Source organism: Sapajus apella, unplaced genomic scaffold (genome assembly GCF_009761245.1).
Source record: "Sapajus apella isolate SASKATOON/1434 unplaced genomic scaffold, GSC_monkey_1.0 scaffold1, whole genome shotgun sequence".
In the NCBI taxonomy this organism is placed as follows: domain Eukaryota; kingdom Metazoa; phylum Chordata; class Mammalia; order Primates; family Cebidae; genus Sapajus; species Sapajus apella.
In genome coordinates, this window is record NW_022436941.1 from 36,278,742 (window position 1) to 36,298,447 (window position 19,706).

Consider the following 19,706-nt stretch of genomic DNA (forward strand, 5'->3'; position numbering starts at 1 on the left):
CAAACCCATAAAGTTTCTATTAAAATGGAATGTTAAGAAGCTAAGCTACCTGTGGCCTAGGCTAAATTTAATCTCCTACCTGGAATCATCCCACAGCTCTGTGTTTGTTTGTTTTCTTTTAATTTATAAACACCAAAATTATTTTGGAAACAGAAGGAAAAAATTGTTAGCATAAGATTATAAAAAAGTAGTTGCAATAGATCTCTCAAACTTATTTCTCCTAAGTAAAAGTTTGTGTCCTTTGACTAATTACTCCCTACGCACACCCAGCCTCTGGTAATTATCATTTTACTCTCTACTTCTATAGCTCAATATTTTTCATATTCCACATCTAAGTGAGTTTTTCGCTAAATTTATCATTCCACAATGGATACATATTTCAAAACAACATATTGAATATGATAAATGTACACAAATTTTACCTGTCAATTAAAACAATATTTAATAAATAGTAGATTCAGGATCTTTGCTTTTTCTCATCTATACTTTTTTCATCTCTCTTATTTTTGGGTTGAAAGGGCTTGAATATATTCTATATAATTTAGGTGAGAAAAATTGTTTCCCTTTTTTTAATAGTAAACAATACATTTGATTTTTGACAACACAGTTTTGAACGGTGTGAGTCCACTTATAGGCAGATTTTCTTCTACCTCTGCCACCCTGAGACAGCAAGGTCAACCCCTCTTCTTCATCATGCTACTCAATGTGAAGATGAGAAAAATCAAGAACTTTATGATCATCTACTTTGTCTTAATGAATAGTAAATACATTTTATCTCCTTTATGAGTTTTCTTAATAACATTTCCTTTCACTGGCTTACTTTATTGTAAGAATACAGTATATAATACAGATAACCTACAAGATACGTGTTAACAGTCAACAGTGGACTATAAGTAGTTAAGTATTGGAGGATCAAAAATGTATACACAAGTTTTCAACTGTACAGGGCTCAGCACCCCTAACTGTTGTGTTGTTCAAGGATCAACTGCACTTTGTTATAAAGTAAAGCAATCTCAAGTTTCAAGAGGTGCCTTCGAATTCCAAGATTAAATAACAGAATCTATACTTTTCATGTCTTGAGATGCTTTTATTATTTACCTTATTGACCTTGATCTTTTCAGACAAAAAGTAGTTTGTGATTTTGTTGTTATTTCATATCACCCTCAAATGTCAGTGCTTTCCTATAAACTTTGTCATTTTCATTGGGGTGTGTGTGTGTGTGTGTGTGTGTGTATGCTTTCTAAACCATCCCATTCTTTCAGGAACTTGGTTCCTGTATGCTTTCTCTCTCCAATTATTTTCAAATGTTTTGGAGAAACAAATAAAGGTGAGTCATTTATATTATAATGTTCATCTAAGATATTAAAGTATAAATTAACCAATGTATTAACATATCTATTACTAATATAGCTAATATAATTATAACTATAGGATGAATGCCTCTATTTTCTAATATTTAATGCATCAGTGAAAGTGTTGGTGTTTCACTATACTGTCTGCTATGCAGTGAGTACAACAAGATGGGAGAATAATAATTTTGGACACTAAAATCACACTATGCAATTGTTACCAAAATTGTTTTCATGTAAAGGTAATTAAATAAGGCTTTTTTCTGCTCCATTTCAGGAGACAACTATTTAATTATGTTTCTCCCTTAAAAGTATTTTCAACCCAATTCAATATACCTCCAAAGAAGCAACCTATTTTGTAATGTGTTAATATAAATGTATGCTATTTCTTTTTGTTCTAGAACTTTCCTGTGCTTTCTGATTTTCCACACTGCCTTTCATTCAGCTACACACACACAAACATACATGCACACACCCTTTGGAGAAAAAGAGCCTTCATATTTTTCTCTTATAAACAGGAGAATGCCTTTAAGAGGTAATTTAGCACCTGCATTTTATTCAGAGAAATGTAATCTAGCTTCAAACAATTTTGAATAGTGAATATACCATTATTATATGAAATTACATTTTAGTATGTCAGTATTTTATATAATATTTCTGGGACATTTAGTTTTTTAATCCAAATATTTAAAGTTTGTAATTAAAATAAACCCATTTTATTAAGCAAATGAATTTATTATTATTCTCCTTCTAAATATCAGACTCTTCAAGAAAAGTGTCCTCTTTCTGCATAAGACTTCTCTTATGATTGAAAGTGAGATTTTTACATTTCTAATAGGCTTGTTTCATTTAATACCTAATAACTCTTTAGACCAATGCTGTCTGATCAGGAAATGGACAGTGTGACGATGAACCTGGGCCACTAAGCTGTCCAATATGGTCTCCACTAGCCACATGTGGCCTTTAGGTACATAAAGTGTCGTTACTACAAATGTGCAAGTGAGACAATACAGTTTTAATTTTACTTAATTTTAATAAATCTATATTCATATTTAAATGGCTGCCTGTGGCTAGTGGCTACTATACTGGTCATCACAGCTCTAGCTGATTTCATCACCCACTAGGGGGAAGTCCTTTTCATTGCCTTTTTGAGATTCTAAAGGATATATGCATTATTGGCTCCTGGCCTGACCTCCTTCTCCATTGTTAAAGCCAGCAGTGTAGCACTTTCAAATGTGTGTCTTTCTCTCTTTTTCTTCCTCCTTTCTCTCACCTCTGCTATTAAATGATCACATCTACCTCTGTGCCGTTCATCCTCCTGCTCTTCCTCTTATAAGGACCCTTGTGAATACATTAGACCAACCTGGATAATTCAGAATCTCAATATCTTTAATTTAATGACATCTGCAAAACCCTTTTTGCTATGAGGTTAACATAGTAAAATGTTCTGGAAATTAGGACATATTCATCTTTGGGGGACCATTGTTCTTTCTACCGCAACATGCATTTTGTAACATTTTATAATAAACTTTTAGTGCTGTTTTGAAACAGTTTATAATATTTGCAAATATATACACACATACATATCAACTCAAAAATATAATATGCTTATGAAAGACATGTATATATGTACCTAATATGTGTATATATAACAGTAATAAAAGTTAACATACAAATGAATAACTGGATATGTGGTATAGTAAGATGATCAATGTATTAGTCAGGGTTCTCCAGAGGGACAGAACTAATAAAGGCAAGATTATTAAGTATTAACTTACCTGATCACAAGATCCCATAATAGGTTGTCTGCAAGCTGAGGAGCAAGGAAAGACCATCTGAGTCCCAAAACTGAAGAACCTGGAGTCTGATGTTCTAGGGCAGGAAGCATCCAGCCCAGGAGAAAGATATAGGCTGGAAGTCTAGGCCAGTCTAGTCTTTTCAAGTTTTTCTGCCTGCACTGGTAGCTAATTGGATGGTGCCCACCCAGATTAAGGGTCCACCTTTGACTCAAATGCTAATCTCTTTTGGCAACACTTTCACAGACACACCCTTTGCATCTTTTAATCCAATCAAGTTGACATTCGGTATTAACCATTCACAATTGTGTACCTGTTCTTATGTTTCATGATTTTTGATGTTTTATTCAGAAATTGTGCTTGAAGATTCCTGATCACTCATATCATTCCTGACCCACATATCTCTTTGGTTGTTTTTTTGGTTGTTTTTTTTTTTTTTTTTTTTTTTTTTTGTTTTTTTTTGAGATGGAGTGTTGTTCTGTTGCCCACGCTGGAGTTCAATGGCATGATCTCAGCTCACTGCAACCTCTGCGTCCTGGGTTCAAGCCATTCTTCTGCCTCACCCTCCCCTGTAGCTGGGACTACAGGCATGCGCCCCCAGACCCAGCTAGTTCTTGTATTTTTAGTAGAGACGGGGTTTCACCACATTGGCCAGACTTGTCTTGTACTCCTGACCTCATGATCTGCCCACCTTGGCCTCCCAAAGTGCTAGGACTTCCGATGTGAGCCCTGTGCCCGGCAGTCTCTTTGGTTTTTGTTTTTGCATTCTTCTATTAATATTCTTTTATACTATTTCTTTACAAAGACAGTATTTAATAATGCCTTTGGCTAGTAGTTTAGTAATTCAAGTTGTATTTTATCAGATTTATTAATATGTAAGTAGTGTGGTGTAAAACTCTTGCTACAGACAAGGAATATTACATTAATTACTTCAATTCTATATACCCGACCTATTATTTTGATCTAGATGACTAAATTAGTGTCAGAACTAAAGCTTTCAATCCAAAAAGTTAATAATGTAGATGGACATGCCAAACTGTTTTTACTTTAGTGGACCTAGGTTTTGTCATGCAAATGTGTGATCACATTCTTACTTCAGTTTGCTTTAAGTCACTTAACACGGATTACTGGAAACAACGTTGGTCTGGAATCAGATTGATGTTGGTTTAAACCCTGGCTTGGTCAGTTAGGAGCCTGTAAGTTTTGGCTCATCTCTTCAGCTTCCTAAGTTTTAGTTCTCTCATCTGTAAAACTGAATTAATATTTAACCCTACAGTTCCCAACAGTGGCTGTCTAACCTAGTGAAATTTTAAGTAAATGATAGCAGGTTTTGTCATGATTACCTTTAACAGTGGAAAGAAAAGAACAAATTGTAGAGCATTAAGTAATGAGATAATTAACAGAAATTCAAAGAAAATAGAGATGGTGACAGAGATATTATTATTAAATATTAAGCTAGGAAATCATCTTATCTGAGCCATGAGATATTAAGTATTAGGCACATTTCTATGTAATATACAACTTTGTCTATACATAGACCTTGGATTCAATTTTTAAATGGCCTTTTTTTATTGTTTGCCATTTATCAATCTAATTTTACTTTTATTTTAAGAACATTCAGCATTTAGGCTTTAAACTGATGTGGTTTTTTTTCCACCTCATATCATTTCTGAGAGCCATTCTTACTCTTTTCTTCTTACTCTAAAGATCTTTCTTCGTATCAGTCTTTGTTATAGTGTTATACCTTGTAAGAATAAAGTAAAAAAATAACATTAGGTCATTTCAGTTTTAATTCTAACATTTACAACTTCATACCCATTTTATTTTATATATATATGTGTATATATATATATATATATTAAACTATATGTTAATATATGCGTAAGCAAAAGTACACAGCTATTTTATGTATATGTGTGTCTACGTGCATGTGTACATGTTGCATATATAAAGCTAAAGGATAAAGTATTTACATATATAATGTTAAAACACAAAGAATACATAAAGTTAACACATGAAGTTGAATATATACACATAAAGCACAAAATACATATTTACATTTATGAAGTTAATGCATGAAACTATCACAGGCATACATATACACATACATAGAAATATGTACAGTATGTAAAAGCATGCATATGTTTAAAAACAGGAAGGTAGACATCATTGTATTGATGCTTTTGGAATTGTTAAATAACAACACTATTATTACTAGGAATAGTAGCTAACCCAAGCACTGACCCAAATTATTTACATAATAACTATTGAAATATCCTCCTAAATATAATCCTTGTTACCAGCCTTCTTGTATATTCATATCTATTCTGACTTTATTTTTCAAACTGTCAAGATAGAAATCTTTCTAATAATGCATATTTGATTCTTACTTGTAGGTTAAAACCTAATTTTAAAAAATTTCTGCTGGAACTTAGAAACTTTCATGGGAAAACAAGATGGGATAATTTTGTGGCATGGCTTACAAAAATCGTTATAATCTGGCTGTCCTGACTTCTCAGACATAATCCCTGGGAATCATCACTAATCTCATCAGTCAAAGCCAAATCATACTTTGGTGTTTTTCCCTCAAAGCCATTCAGCTGTTTTTCTCTTTTGATTGTCCCTGTATCTTTACTATCTTCTCAAACTGCCTAAAATATTCCTGTGCATCCATCAAGACTCATCTCACCATTCGGTTCTGGAAAGTTTTCCTTAATTTGACTAAGCAGCATTAATCTTTCTCCTTTTATATCAGTAGGTTTTTCATGCCTTCATCAACTGGAGCATTTTTCTATTATTTTTCCTTAATGTGCATGACTTTTTTCACCTTACCCAGACTTTATGATGCTGCCATATCTATTCACTTCTAGCACAGTGCTCCTGATACAGCGGAAATGTTTAGTCAATGTGTAAATGAGCAAATGAATGAAATTGGTTAAGTGGCTTTAGACTTTAAAATTCAATATTGTTTTTAAATCTACAATTGCACTAATACTATAAAAATATGCTTATTCTAGGTAAAAAAATAATAATATTTCTACCCTATTTCTGTCCCTAGAGACACTATTATACATAAATAAGTATATAAACCCACAGATTTAGATTTTCATTTTTAAATAGTTATACAAATAATATCATACTCTGGAAAATGTCTCTTGCTCTTTTTTGCTCAAAACTTTATCTTAATTCTCTTCTTATAAGATTATAAATAATCTCATTCTTTTAAACCAGAAATATAATCAATAGTCTGTAATTAGTTTAATTTATTAAACCTATCCTCCATTAATAGTACTTAAGTCATTTCTATTGTTTTCACTATAGTAAAACAAAGTAATGTTACTCTGAATATCTTTATGTACATGCACACACATGTGTAATTGTGACTGTGTGAACACAAAGTTTAGATCACTTGAACTGAAATTAAACACCTAAGAGTGTACATTTACGATTTGGATACACAATGCTATATAATTCTTCAAAATTGTAATCAATATTACCTGCTCATTACAGTAAAATAATTTAAGAAATAAATCAATAGAAAAGACTCAGATTCAATAAAATTCTTCCTAGTCATTTATTTTCCCCAGAAAATTGGCAAAGGGTTATCATAATTACATTTCAAGAAGTGAGTAGGATTTTCTATCTCCAAAATAATCTAAATCTACAATACATAATGTGATATTCAAATAAGCATAGTTTTATTATTACTGACTCGTAGTATACTAACAACTAAAAGATACACTATATTCATACATAATGAAATTGGCTATTGAATGTATTGGTAGTATAATATCAGGTGTTTGGATTTAAAAGTATTTTAAACCAGTAGCTTTATAACAGATTTAGGCTGCATGATTAACCATTGTGGTCAAATTGGAGAATTAATAGGTTTTTGGATTTGCCTTTATATTAAGGGGCTCAATATTGAAGCACAGAAAATTGTTAAATTTGGAAGGATCATTCATATTCACTATTTCAGCAAATTTGGTTTGAGCAGTATAGAAAGAATCACTTGAGTCAAGTAAAATGTACTGTTTTATGATTAGAGAAGAGAGTCAATATAAGGCTTTTGGTGCATACTATATCAATTGTAAGATATCTCATAGGCTAGGAATTATTCTTCACATTTTAGGCAATATTGATAAATTACATAACTGAAAAGAATTTACTCACCTTGTGTGGGCATAAATCCCAAATCTAATTGACTTTAAATTATGTTAGTCAAATCTATTGTTTATTTGGCTTCAGAAAAAACAATTCCACTGAAAAACAGCTGAAGGATATTTGGGAGTTATATCTTTAGTTACAATATTCAATTACAAAATTGGCAGTCAGAAAACAAACCAGCGATTGCAAATACAAAAACATTATTTCTTACCTTGTTTAAATATAGAATTTATATTCATTTGGCAAAAGTGTTATCATGCAAAATATCAATAAAATAAGCATATTGAAAACAGACTGAAAATTCACATTCCAATTCAAGATTCTCAGTGTTCTGATTCATTTAGATAATAACCAACCAGCTGCCTAGAGATTGTCTGGAGGATGTCCGTTAATAGTGACATATCTACAAGTACACGGAGATATCTAATTTTAAAGTTTGCTATAACCTATTGCCTTTGACATTTAAAAATATATTAAAATGTCTTATTTTGCAAAAGCTATCTCATTGGTAGTGAGTTGCCAATTCTTTTTCTCTTTTTTTCTGGCAACCATGAAACCCAGATGCTAAGCACTGGAAGATATTTCTTCCAATAGCAGCATCTGGCGTGCTGGCAGACTCCATAAGCAATTTTGTTTTACGGCTTTAAAGCAGCTTCTGGGTCTATTACATGGTTAATCTGATGGGCTGTCTGGGCTGTCTTGTCCTCCTGGATGCCATATGCCAACAGCTAGAGATGCAGTGAACTGTCTGCCCATTAGGGCTGCTATAAAGAGAACACCTGAAAAAAATCAGCTGCAAAGAGTGTGCTCCACTTCTGTTCAGCTATTACAGTACGAGCGATGAGTGACCTGGCTAAAATAGTGCTAAAAACTTGCCAAAAATGTTCAATGCCCTCTGAACACCAGGGAAGATGAAAAAAAAGCTGGAAATAATGAAATATTCAGGATATCATTGTATCATTTGATACTGAAACAAGCATTTGCTTTTATTCCCCACGCAAGAGAAGGAACAGGAAATGAGAAGTAGAACTGTGAGGATGACAGACACAAATTTGATTGCTGCTCTTCTGTGGCAAATGGCTCATGAGAGGCTGATTTCCCTGATAGAGATTGTGTCTAATTCATTTTTATACTTTCAGGGCCTACCAAAGTATTTGAATGTGGCAGAACCAGAGTAAGTTGTTTTAAATAAATAAAAGCAAATGTATTGAAATTGTGCAATATATTTTATAATTTTTAAGCCCCTTGCGTAATTGATTTCTTATCCTTTCCATACTATATCCTACATTACTTCTTCAGATAAATTTTTTCTCATTACCCAGATTGTGTTGGGTCACTTTTTACTATTCCCTAATATCTGTAAATACATGTTATTATATCCTTTTAACACGATACTTGTTTGATCGTAAGAAGTTGCATTCCAGTCCTTTAATTGAAAACATAGATTATTTTTGTTTTTCTTTAAAACACATCAAAATACAAAAATATTTTGATTTTGTTTTCACATGATAGCCAAGGCATACTCTTTAGTTAAACAGAGGTTAATTCTGCTTCCTACTCTATTTGATTAATGATTTTCTCTCCCATGAGATTTAAGCTTTGCAATGGCTGTATCTACATTTTTTTCACAATCTATGTCACAATATCTGGCTCTATCTCTGAGAGTCATGATGTATTAGTTAGATAAAGACTTGTTGGATTAATTATACTTATTTCTTCAAAACTTAAAAGTTCATGTATTTATTCATTTTCCTTTAGCCACCCCATTCTCTCATGCTTGGTCATACTGCAGCCTCATTCTCCCAGACTCAAGTTATCTTCACCCCTCAGCCTCCCGAGTAGCTCGGACTACAGGCTAGCACCACTACATCTGTCTAATGTTTTGATTTTTTGTAGAGGTGGAGTCTCATTATGCTGCTCAGGCTGGGCTCAAGCTCCTGAGCTTGAGCCATCCTCCCTGCTTGGCCCGCCAAAATGCTGGGATTACAAGTGTGAGCTACTGCACCTGGCTCGCGTAAACAATATTTTAAAAGAGTTAACCGGAGACTGCCTTTTGCCAAACAGAAAACATAAAATATGACAATTTATTTTCTTCTTAAAACTAATACTAAATACTGTTAGGGAAATAAACATTTCTTTGCCCTTACACTCTGTCTCTTGAGTCTACTTTTAGTGCTGTACTGTTTCAATATTTTGTTATAATCAGAGTCAAGTTTTAGACACCACCAATGAACTGGAAGTTCAAAATTTCCTTAAATTAAAACATTTATTAAAGATTAGTTTACTCACAACTTCACTCCAGGTAAAACATGAACAAGAAAACAAACACAGATCTAAAAACAAGCACACAGCTAGCAACATAACCGTGTTGTTCCACTCCTTATATTAAAAGTATTGTTGTGCAAAATATATACACAAAGAAAAGCTATGAAAACATCTTTGTTTTATTAATTAAAGTCAATGGCAGCTATTAGGCAGTTCGAAAGAGACTTGAAGAATTGTAAAAGTTTTCTTTTAAAATTTTTTGAGTTTCAAAATACGAGATATATTTTGAAGCCAATTTTTATGGGAAAGTACTGAGATACATAGAAAAAGCATGTCTTTGTGCATCATAGATAGAGTTCATACCTTGCATTACTACTCTCATGCTGTGTTTAGCCTATGATTGGTAGCCCGAAGCCATCATTTTGAGTGAAATCACATTGTTTAGGAGTAGTACCTCATGCTGTTCTACTACAAAACAATCAGTAACACACATTTCAATTGGACAGGAGAAGAAAAACAAAGAGGAAGCCGAAATGCTATTATTTCTGATAATAAAGATATTAAGAAGGGAGATATTGAGAGTGGCCTGAATAGAAATTATACTGTCTTCTATGAAATATTTTCTACATACATACTCATGGCCTAATAATCAGAGCTTTACAGAGTCAGTTTATTAGTGTTAACCAATTTTAATCAGATCACAGTTATATATATTTATGCACATCATGTTTTTTTGCTACACTTTACCTATATCCAAATATATAACTTACTTAAAATTTAATTTAATTTAAAATTTAGCACTATGTGACTTGAAAATAAGATATATATTTGGATATAGGTAAAGTATATCAGAAAACATGATTTGTATAATTATATATAACTGTAATCTGATTAAAATTGGTTAACACTAATAAATTGACTCTGTAAAGCTAAGTTATACAAACCCCAAAGATGTTTCTACTATTTTCTTATAACTTTCCCCAATAACAGTACATATATTCCATATGGTTAAGATTATTTTATACTTTGTCACAGATGGTAGTTTGATAATTTGATTTTATTATTTGACATTTTTTAAGGCTTTTAATGTCTTTAAGGTAAACATGAGCAACAGTGTCAGGAAATTGCAATTGATGAACAATACCCAATTTCTGGAGATCAAGGATTTGCTTAAAATTAGCCAGTCTTCACTAAAGAAACTCGGTTCACAAAACGTAGAGAATAGTTTGAAATAGAGTAGAAATGAAAGCAAGTCTGGAGGTCAGGAGACCTAGTTTCAAATTCTGATGATGGCATTTATAAATCTGTGACTTTGGATAAATCCCAAAACAACTTCTCATGCAAACTTCCTTCTTTTTTTTTAAATAAGGATATCTAGCAAAGTGATCTTGAAGTCACTTCCTGCTGCAAAATGTTCTGTCATATCTGCTTGCTAGGATCCATAATCTGAGTTTCATTTACCTTAAGTCTACATTGAAAAAAATCAACTCTAGTATATACAAGCCATTTAATCAAATATAGTTTGTATTTTAAATTTACTGAAAGCTGTTTCTAGTCTTCTGTTTGCTTTGGGTAGGAAAACTTGTTGCTATTTTCAGACATTCTTCAAGTTTTTATCCTATTTGAAGGACACATTGCTGTTGAATTTAACTGAAGATTTTAATTTCTCTTCATATTTTAGCAGTCCCTTCTAATATCTCAAGTAATTTTCTAAACCACCATGTTTTCTTATATTTTTATCACTCAAACAGGCTATAATCATTAGGAAATAATTATTTTTGCTATATATAAAAGCAGACCATCTGAACAAATGTACTCATAGAAATAAAAGTTCTACAGTACCAGTTATTAATATTCCATGAATAAATACATTCATGAGAATATGATTTGAAGGCATATTTCTTAAAAGATAGACAAATAAAATGATGGTTACTCATTTCAGTTTATATGAAAGAATAATTCTGATATACCCTGGGATGAATAATCCATGTAAAAGTACTCAATTGATACCTACCTGATTATGTAGAATATTTTTTTCTGTCAAAGCAATGGATTTTTCTAAGTCAATATGTTAAAATATCAAATAAAAGTTAATTCTCATAAAATTTCACCCATTCACAGTTTCAACATATCTCTGTTAAGATATTAGAAGAATTATAACAAATATCTACTTTTCATTTGTGTAATTATAATGCCAGATAAAAGAAATCACAGAGTAGAAATACTTAAATACCTAAGAAGCTAAGTAAATCAATTAACATGTAATTTCGTTAAGTATGAAATTTATTATGTAACTCATATATGCTACTTTTCTAAATTACACTTAACCAATCTTCACTAAAGTTTCAAATTCTGAAAATGAAGTTTATATTCATATATGAAATGAATTTCAAATTCATATATGAAATCATTTTAAAAATTCAATGGTGAACTTAACAATATAATGCACCTTTTTACTTTACCTTTCATTTAAGTAAGCATAGTTCAATATTCTTCAGTTTAATAATTATAATTTAAACATAACTTGAGGTAAACTATGTTCACGTAAATTTCCTCAATGCACATATTATCTTTTTAAATAATTGCATATTGTATTAGCATTCTCCAGAGAAGCATAGCCAAGAGGTCATGTGTGTGTGTGTGTAAAAATCTATTTTAGGGAATTGACACAATTATGGAGTTCTGGTGAGTCCAAAATCTGATGTGGGAGGCCAGCAGGTTGGAGATTCGGAAATGAGTTGTAGTTTGAGTCTGAAGGTAGATTGCTTGTAAACAAGAGCTGGTTTGGCAGATGAAGTCTGAGGTCATGGAATACACTACATATGGAACTGTTAACATCCTGAAGAAATGTTTTATGTAATACCCACAGAGGTATGTAGTTGTGGTATACTCAAATTACCTTTCTTATGTTTCAGTTTTGCACCTTATGGTATCTGAACTAGCCATCAAAGAATTGAACTCTTTTTACCCAACAATAATTCTCCATTCCAGACACAAAATATGAGAAACAATCCTCATATTTATTTCCACTACTTTCTTTTTTTTCTTGATGTACAAAGTTCTCTTCACTAACAGTTCTTGTCCCTGGTCTGCTACAAAAATCCCTGAAAACTCTAAAAGTAAACTTTAGTCTCTCTAGACCATTCCTTTCTGATTTAGAGTTTTATTTTGTTCTTGTTTTTGTATTTGACCCTGGACACTAGAGTAATCTCTGCATTTATTCTATAAATGTTTAATCTCAATTTTGTAAATATTTTGTTAAATAGTTTATGTTTCTGTTAAATCACAGACTTTGAACTGGAACACCAGCTCTGTCTGGGTCTCCAGTCTGCCTACCCTCGCTGAAATTTGAACTGACTAGCTTTCATAATTGTATGAGACCCATTCATATAATTCATACATATATGTACGTGTATACACACACACATAACTTACATAACCTATTAGTTCTGTTTCTCCAGGGAAACATATATAAGGTTTCAAAATGATAAATTATTATTACAAGCATTATGTTGTGTGCAAAAGGCTTTGGATGATTCAAATATAGATACTACCCAGTTTCATTGATTATGAACTTGTAATGCCAAAAGATAATGCTTATTTAATGCTTACTATGTGAGAACTCTTTTTCTAAGCATTCATCCACAGTGATTCTGGGACATCCAACACAATAGCTATTAGCCACAATTAGCTATAATTTAAATTTTATAATTTATAAATTTATAATTTAAATTTTTAAGTTGAATTTTTAAAAATTCGATTAAAATTTTAACCCCTCATTCACATTTCAAGTGCTCAATAACAATATATAGTTAGTGACTACCACATTGTATAGTCCATGGTTAGAACATCATCATCATAGAAACTTTCCGTGAGCACACTGCAATGTCTTCTGAACATGTATATCTGTTTCTGTGCTTCCTGTCCTGGCTTCTCTTATCGATGTAGGAGCCAGAATGATTTTTAAAAATTGTTTATTTTTAAATTGTTTGTACATATATGGGATATGGTGTAATATTTTGATGTATGTATGCATGCACACACGCGTGCGCGCGTGTGTGTGTGTGTGTGTGTGTGTTGATCAAATGCTACAAAGGTTTCAGTTAGACTGGAGGAATAAGTTTTAGTCACTGCATAGTGACCACAGTTAATGTATTGCACATTTCAAAATTGCTGAAGTAGATTTTCAGTGGAGTAAAACTTTTAAAAGAAAACCTAGAACTGTTGTTCTTCTTATCAAAAACCATTCAGTTACTGTTATTTTTCCAAAAATAAATCTCTAATTCATTACCTACAATGCCTAATATAGAGTTACTTTTGGCTGCCATTCTGGCTTTCTCTCTTGCCCCTGCTTACTTAGCTCAAGGCATAGCACAGCAGCCTCCTTACTTTACTTGAGCTCCTCAGGATGCTCTGCTTCGCCTCTGCCTTTGCTGTGCTCTCTTCCTCTGATGCCTTTCCCCAGGTGGTTGCATTGTCAGGGTGCTCACTTCTGCAGAGTCTGTGACCACCTAGTCTCAAAATAGCTCCATTGACATCTTGAAACTTTATTTTTCTTCCTAACACTTATCACTACCTGCCATGTTTTACATTTGTTTGTTTATTATCTGTCTCCCATTTCTAGAATGAAAACCTGAAAACGGGTATTTCTCCTGTTCACTGTTCTATGCCTAATACCTAGCACATCACTTTTTACAGTGTTAGTGTTCAGTAATTATTTTTTGTATGGTTGAATGTATTAATACATTTAATCCTTTAAACTGCTCTATGAGTTTACCCAAAGTCAGCCTGCTGGAAAGTGGTGGACCTGAAAGGCAAACCCACACAGTCTGCATCCAGATCTTACGCTTTTAATCTGTAAAGTATTTAGCATGAAATTTTTAAACCTCATAAAAATTGCAGTCATCCATATTTTATTGACACATACATTTCATTGAAATGTGGTCAAGTAAACAGCTAAAATATTATCAGTATCTATCACACAAATCTAGTAACTATGTATAAGATCTATGATACATTTTATGGAGTTAAAATACATGTTTCTAAATTTACTCAAGGACAAGGAGATTTCAGACATCTCTGTTATTAATTATATAATCTGATATACCTACAAACAATTTTTAATACATTTGTTACAAAGACTATACAGTCATGCACAGAATATTCTTCCATTTAGTTTTCCATTCTAATATTAAAATTAGAAGTAAATTTAGAACTCAAAATTTTTAGGCTTAGTTCACATTAGAACAATTACATACAAAATGAGAGTAATTTATTTTAGTAAATATCTTTCTACTTTGGAACATTAAAGACAGAAAATTTAAGTAATCTATTCTTTCCAAAAATATACTTTCCCTATGTTTCCTTAGGTCTTGGAGTAATAATCTCAGACACCAACTTATGATACATACATGGCAATATGAGTGTCTAAATAAAGCCTAAACCAGCCAAGAGCTTTCTCTGCTAAAAGATGGTAAAGATGGCATGTCTAAATTTGATTCTATTATTTTTTAAAATGTATTTATTTTATTTTCAGTTCTGGGGTACATGTGCAGATAGTGCAGGTTTGTTACGTAGGTATACAAGTGCCATGGTGGTGGTTTGCTGCATCCATCGCCCCGTCATCTACATTAGGTCATTCTCCTAATGCTGTCCCTCCCCAGTCCCCCAAAACCCTTCTATTCCTCCCCTAGTCCCCCACCCCCGAGGCCCTGGTGTGTGCTGTTCCCCTCCCTGTGTCCGTGTGTTATTGTTCAACACCCACTTAGGAGTGAGAACATGCAGTCTTTGTTTTTCTGTTCTTGTGTTAGTTTGTGGAGAATGATGATTTCCAGTTTCATCCATGTCCCTGTAAAGGACATGAACTCATTTTGTATGGCTGCATAGTATTCCATGGTGTATATGTGCCACACTTTCTTTATCCAGTCTATCATTGATGGGCATTTGGTTTGGTTCCAAGTGTTTGCTTATTGTGAACAGTGCCTCAATAAACATATGTGTGCATGTGTCTTTATAGTAGAATGATTTGTAATCCTTTGGATATATACCCAGTAATGGGATTGCTGGGCCAAATAGTATTTCTATTTCTAAATCCTTAAGGCATTGCCACACTCTCTTCCACAATGGTTGAATTAATTTACACTCCCACCAACAGTGTAAAAGCATTCCTATTTCTCCACATCCTCTCCAACATCTGTTGTCTCATGATTTTTTTTTAATGATCACCATTCTAACTGGCATGAGGTGGTATCTTCATGTGGTTTTGATTTGCATTTCTTTAATGACCAGTGATGATGAGCTTTTTTTCATATGTTTGTTGGCTGCATACATGCCTTCTTTTGAAAAGTGTCTGTTCATATCCTTTGCCCACATTTTGACGAGGTTGTTTGTTTTTTTCTTGTCAATTTAAGTTCTCTGTAGATTCTAATATCAGCCCTTGTCAGATGGGTAGATTGCAAAAATTTTTTCCCATTCTATTGGTTACCAATTCACTCCATCGATAGTTTCTTTTGCTATGCAGAAGCTCTTAAGTTTAATTAGATCAAATTTGTCTATTTTGATTTTTGGTGCCATTGCTTTTAGTGTTTTAGTCTTTGCCTATGCCTATGTCCTGAGTGGTATTGCCTCAGTTTTCTTCCAGAGTTTTTATGGTGTTAGGCCTCATGTTTAAATCATTAATCCACCTTGAGTTAATTTTGGTATAAAGTGTTAAGTAAGGGATCCCGTTTTAGCTTTCTGCATATGGCTAGCCAGTTTTCCCAACACCATTTATTAAATAGGGAGTCCTTTCCCCATTGCTTGTTTTTGTCAGATTTGTCAAAGATCAGATGGTTGTAGTTGTGTGGAGTTCTTTCTGAGGAGTCACTCTGGAGTCACTGTTCTGTTCCATTGGTCTATATCTCTGTTATGGTACCAGTACCATGCTGCTTTGAATACAGTAGCCTTGGAATATAGTTTGAAGTCAGGTAGCCTAATGCCTCCAGCTTTATTTATTTATTTGTATTTTTGCCTAGGATCGTCTTGACTATGTGGGCTCTTTTTTGGTTTCATATGAAGTTTAAAGTGGTTTTTTCCAATTCTGTGAAGGAAGTCATTGGTAGCTTGATGGGGATAACATTGAATCTATAAATTACTCTGGGCAGTATGGCCATTTTCACAATATTGATTCTTCCTAACCATGAGCCTGGAATGTTTCTCCATCTGTTTGTGGCCTCTCCTATTTCCTTGAGCAGTGGTTTGTAGTTCTCCTTTAAGAGGTCCTTCACATCCCTTGTTAGTTGTATTCCTAGGTATTTTATTCCCTTTGTAGCAACTGTGAATGGAAGCTCATTCACGATTTGGCTCTCCATTTGTCTATTATTGGTGTATGGGAATGCTTATGATTTTTGCACATTGATTTTGTGTCCTGAGACTTTGCTGAAGTTGCTTATCAGCTTAAGGAGATTTTGGGTTGAAATGATGGGCTTTTCTAAATATACAATCATGTCATCTGCAAACAGGGACAATTTGACATCCTCTCTTCCTATTTGACTATCCTTTATTTCTTTCTCTTGCCTGATGCCCCTAGCCAGAACTTCCAATACTGTGTAGCATAGGAGTGGTGGGAGAAGCCATCCTTGTATTGTGCCAGTTTCCAAAGGGAATGCTTCCAGTTTTTGCCCATTCAGTATGATATTGGCTGTGGGTTTGTCATAAATATCTCTTATTATTTTGAGATATGATCCATCAATACCTAGTTTATTGAGAGTTTTTAGCATAAAGGGCCATTGAATTTTGTCGAAGGCCTTCTTTACATCCATTGAGATAATTATGTGGTTTTTGTCTTTGGTTCTCTTTATGTGATGGATTACATTTACATATTTGTGAATGTTGAACCAGGCTTGCATCCCTGGGATGAAGCCAACTTGATCATGATGTATAAGCTTTTTGTTGTGCTGCTGGATTTGGTTTGCCAGTATTTTACTGAAGATTTTGGCATCACTGTTCATCATGGATATTGGCCTGAAATTTTTTAGTTGCATCTCCACCAGGTTTTGGTATCTGAATGATGTTGGTCTCATAAAATGAGTTAGGGAGGATTCCTTCTTTTTATATTGTTTGGAATAGTTTCAGAAGAAATGCTACTAGCTCCTCTTTGTGCCTCTGGTAGAATTAGGCTGTGAACCTGTCTGGTTCTGGATTTTTTTTTTATTGGTAGGCTGTTAATTGCTGCCTCAACTTCAAATCTTGTTATTGGTCTTTTCAGGAAGTCAACTTCTTCCTGGTTTAGTCCTTGGAGGGTGTTAGTGTCAAGGAATTTATCTATTTCTTCTAGATTTACTGGCTTATGTGCATAGAGGTGTTCGTAGTAATCTCTGATGGTAGTTCATATTTCTGTGGGATCAGTGGTGATATCCCTGTTATCATTTTTTACTGCATCTATTCAAATTTTCTCTCTTTTCTTGTTTATTAGTCTGGCTAGCAGTCTATTTTGTTCATCTTTTCAAAAAACCAAATCCTGAATTTATTGATTTTTTGAAAGGTTTTGTGTGTCTCTGTCTCCTTCCGTTCTGCTCTGATCTTAGTTATTTCTTTTCTTCTGCTAGCTTTTGAGTTTGTTTTATCTTGCTCCTCTAGTTCTTTTAATCATGACCTTAGGGTATCTATTTTATAGCTTTCCTTGCTTCTCATGTGGGTGTTTAGTGCTATAAATTTCCCTCTAGACACTTTTTAAATGTGTCCCAGAGATTCTGATACATTGTGTCTTTGTTCTCATTGGTTTTGAAGATCTTTATTTTTGCCCTCATTTCATTATTTATTCAGGAGCAGGTGGTTTAGTTTCCATGTAGTTGTGTGGTTTTGAGTGAGTTTCTTAATCCTGAGTTCTAATTTGATTGCACTGTGGTCTGAGAGACTGTTTGTTATGATTTCCGTTCTTTTGCATTTGCTGAGGAGTGTTTTACTTACAATTATGTGGTCAATTTTACAGTAAATGTGATGTGGTGCTGAGAAGACTGTATATTCTTTGGTTTGGGGTGGAGAGTTCTGTAGATGTCTATTAGGTCTGCTTGGTTCAGATCTGAGTTCAATTCCTAGATATCCTTGTTAATTTTCTGTCTCATTGATCTGTCTAATACTGACAGTGGGGTGTTAAGGTTTCCCAATATTATTTTGTGGAAGTCTAAGTATATTTGTAGGTCATTAAGAACTTGCTTTATGTAGCTGGGTGCTTCTGTATTGGGTGCATATATGTTTAGGGTAGTTAGCTCTTCTTATTGCATTAATCCCTTTACCATAATATAATGCCCTTTTTTGTCTCTTTTGATCTTTGTTGGTTTAAAGTCTGTTTTATCAGAGACTAGTATTGCAACCCCTGCTTTTTTTTTTTTTTTTTTTTTTGTTCTCCATTTGCTTGGTAAATAGTCCTCCATGTCTTTATTTTGAGTCTATGTGTGTCTTCGCACATGAGATGGATTTCCTAAATACTACACACAAATGGGTCTTGATTTTTATCCAATTTTCCAGTCTGTGTCTTTTGATTGAGGCATTTAGCCCATTTACATTTAAGGTTAATATTGTTATGTGTGAATATGATTCTTCCCTTTTGTTTCTAGCTGATTGTTTTGCCCATTAGTTGATGCAGTTTCTTCATAGTGTTGATGCAGTGGTTGGTACTGGATGTTCCTTTCCATATGTAGTTCATACCTGTTTTGTTCAAGGGTCAATTGTACACAGAACTTATAAATAGTTAGTAGGGGCTGGGCGTGGTGGCTCACGCCTGTAATCCGAGCACTTTGGGAGTCTCAGGCAGGCAGATTACTTGAGGTCAGGAGTTCAACACCAGCCTGGCCAATATAGTGAAATCCCGTCTCTACTAATAAGACAAAAATTAGCGGGGCATGGTGGTGGGCAACTGTAATCCCAGCTACATGGGAGTCCAAGGCACAGGAATCGCTGGAACCCATGAGGCAGAGGTTGCAGTGAGTTGAGATCATGCCATTGCACTCCAGCCTGGGCAAAAGAGTGAGACTCTGTCTCAAAAAAAAAAAAAAAAAGTAGTTACTAGATTATGATATTAGCGATTAATAATACTTTAGCTGTACTCTTTTTTTTTTTTTTTTTTTTTTTTTTTTTTTTTTTTTTTTTTTTT

The 19,706-nt window shown here is 33.4% G+C and overlaps 1 long non-coding RNA gene across 2 annotated transcripts in view; it reads left to right on the plus strand.

Moving 5' to 3' along the window:
- The first annotated feature begins 5,278 nt into the window (after nt 1–5,278).
- The window catches only part of LOC116549465, a 58,219-nt gene continuing 43,791 nt past the window's right edge, over nt 5,279–19,706 (plus strand). For both annotated transcript variants that reach the window (XR_004267892.1, XR_004267893.1), the window contains exon 1: nt 5,279–8,486. This is a non-coding gene — a long non-coding RNA (uncharacterized LOC116549465). The remainder of the gene's footprint in view (nt 8,487–19,706) is intronic.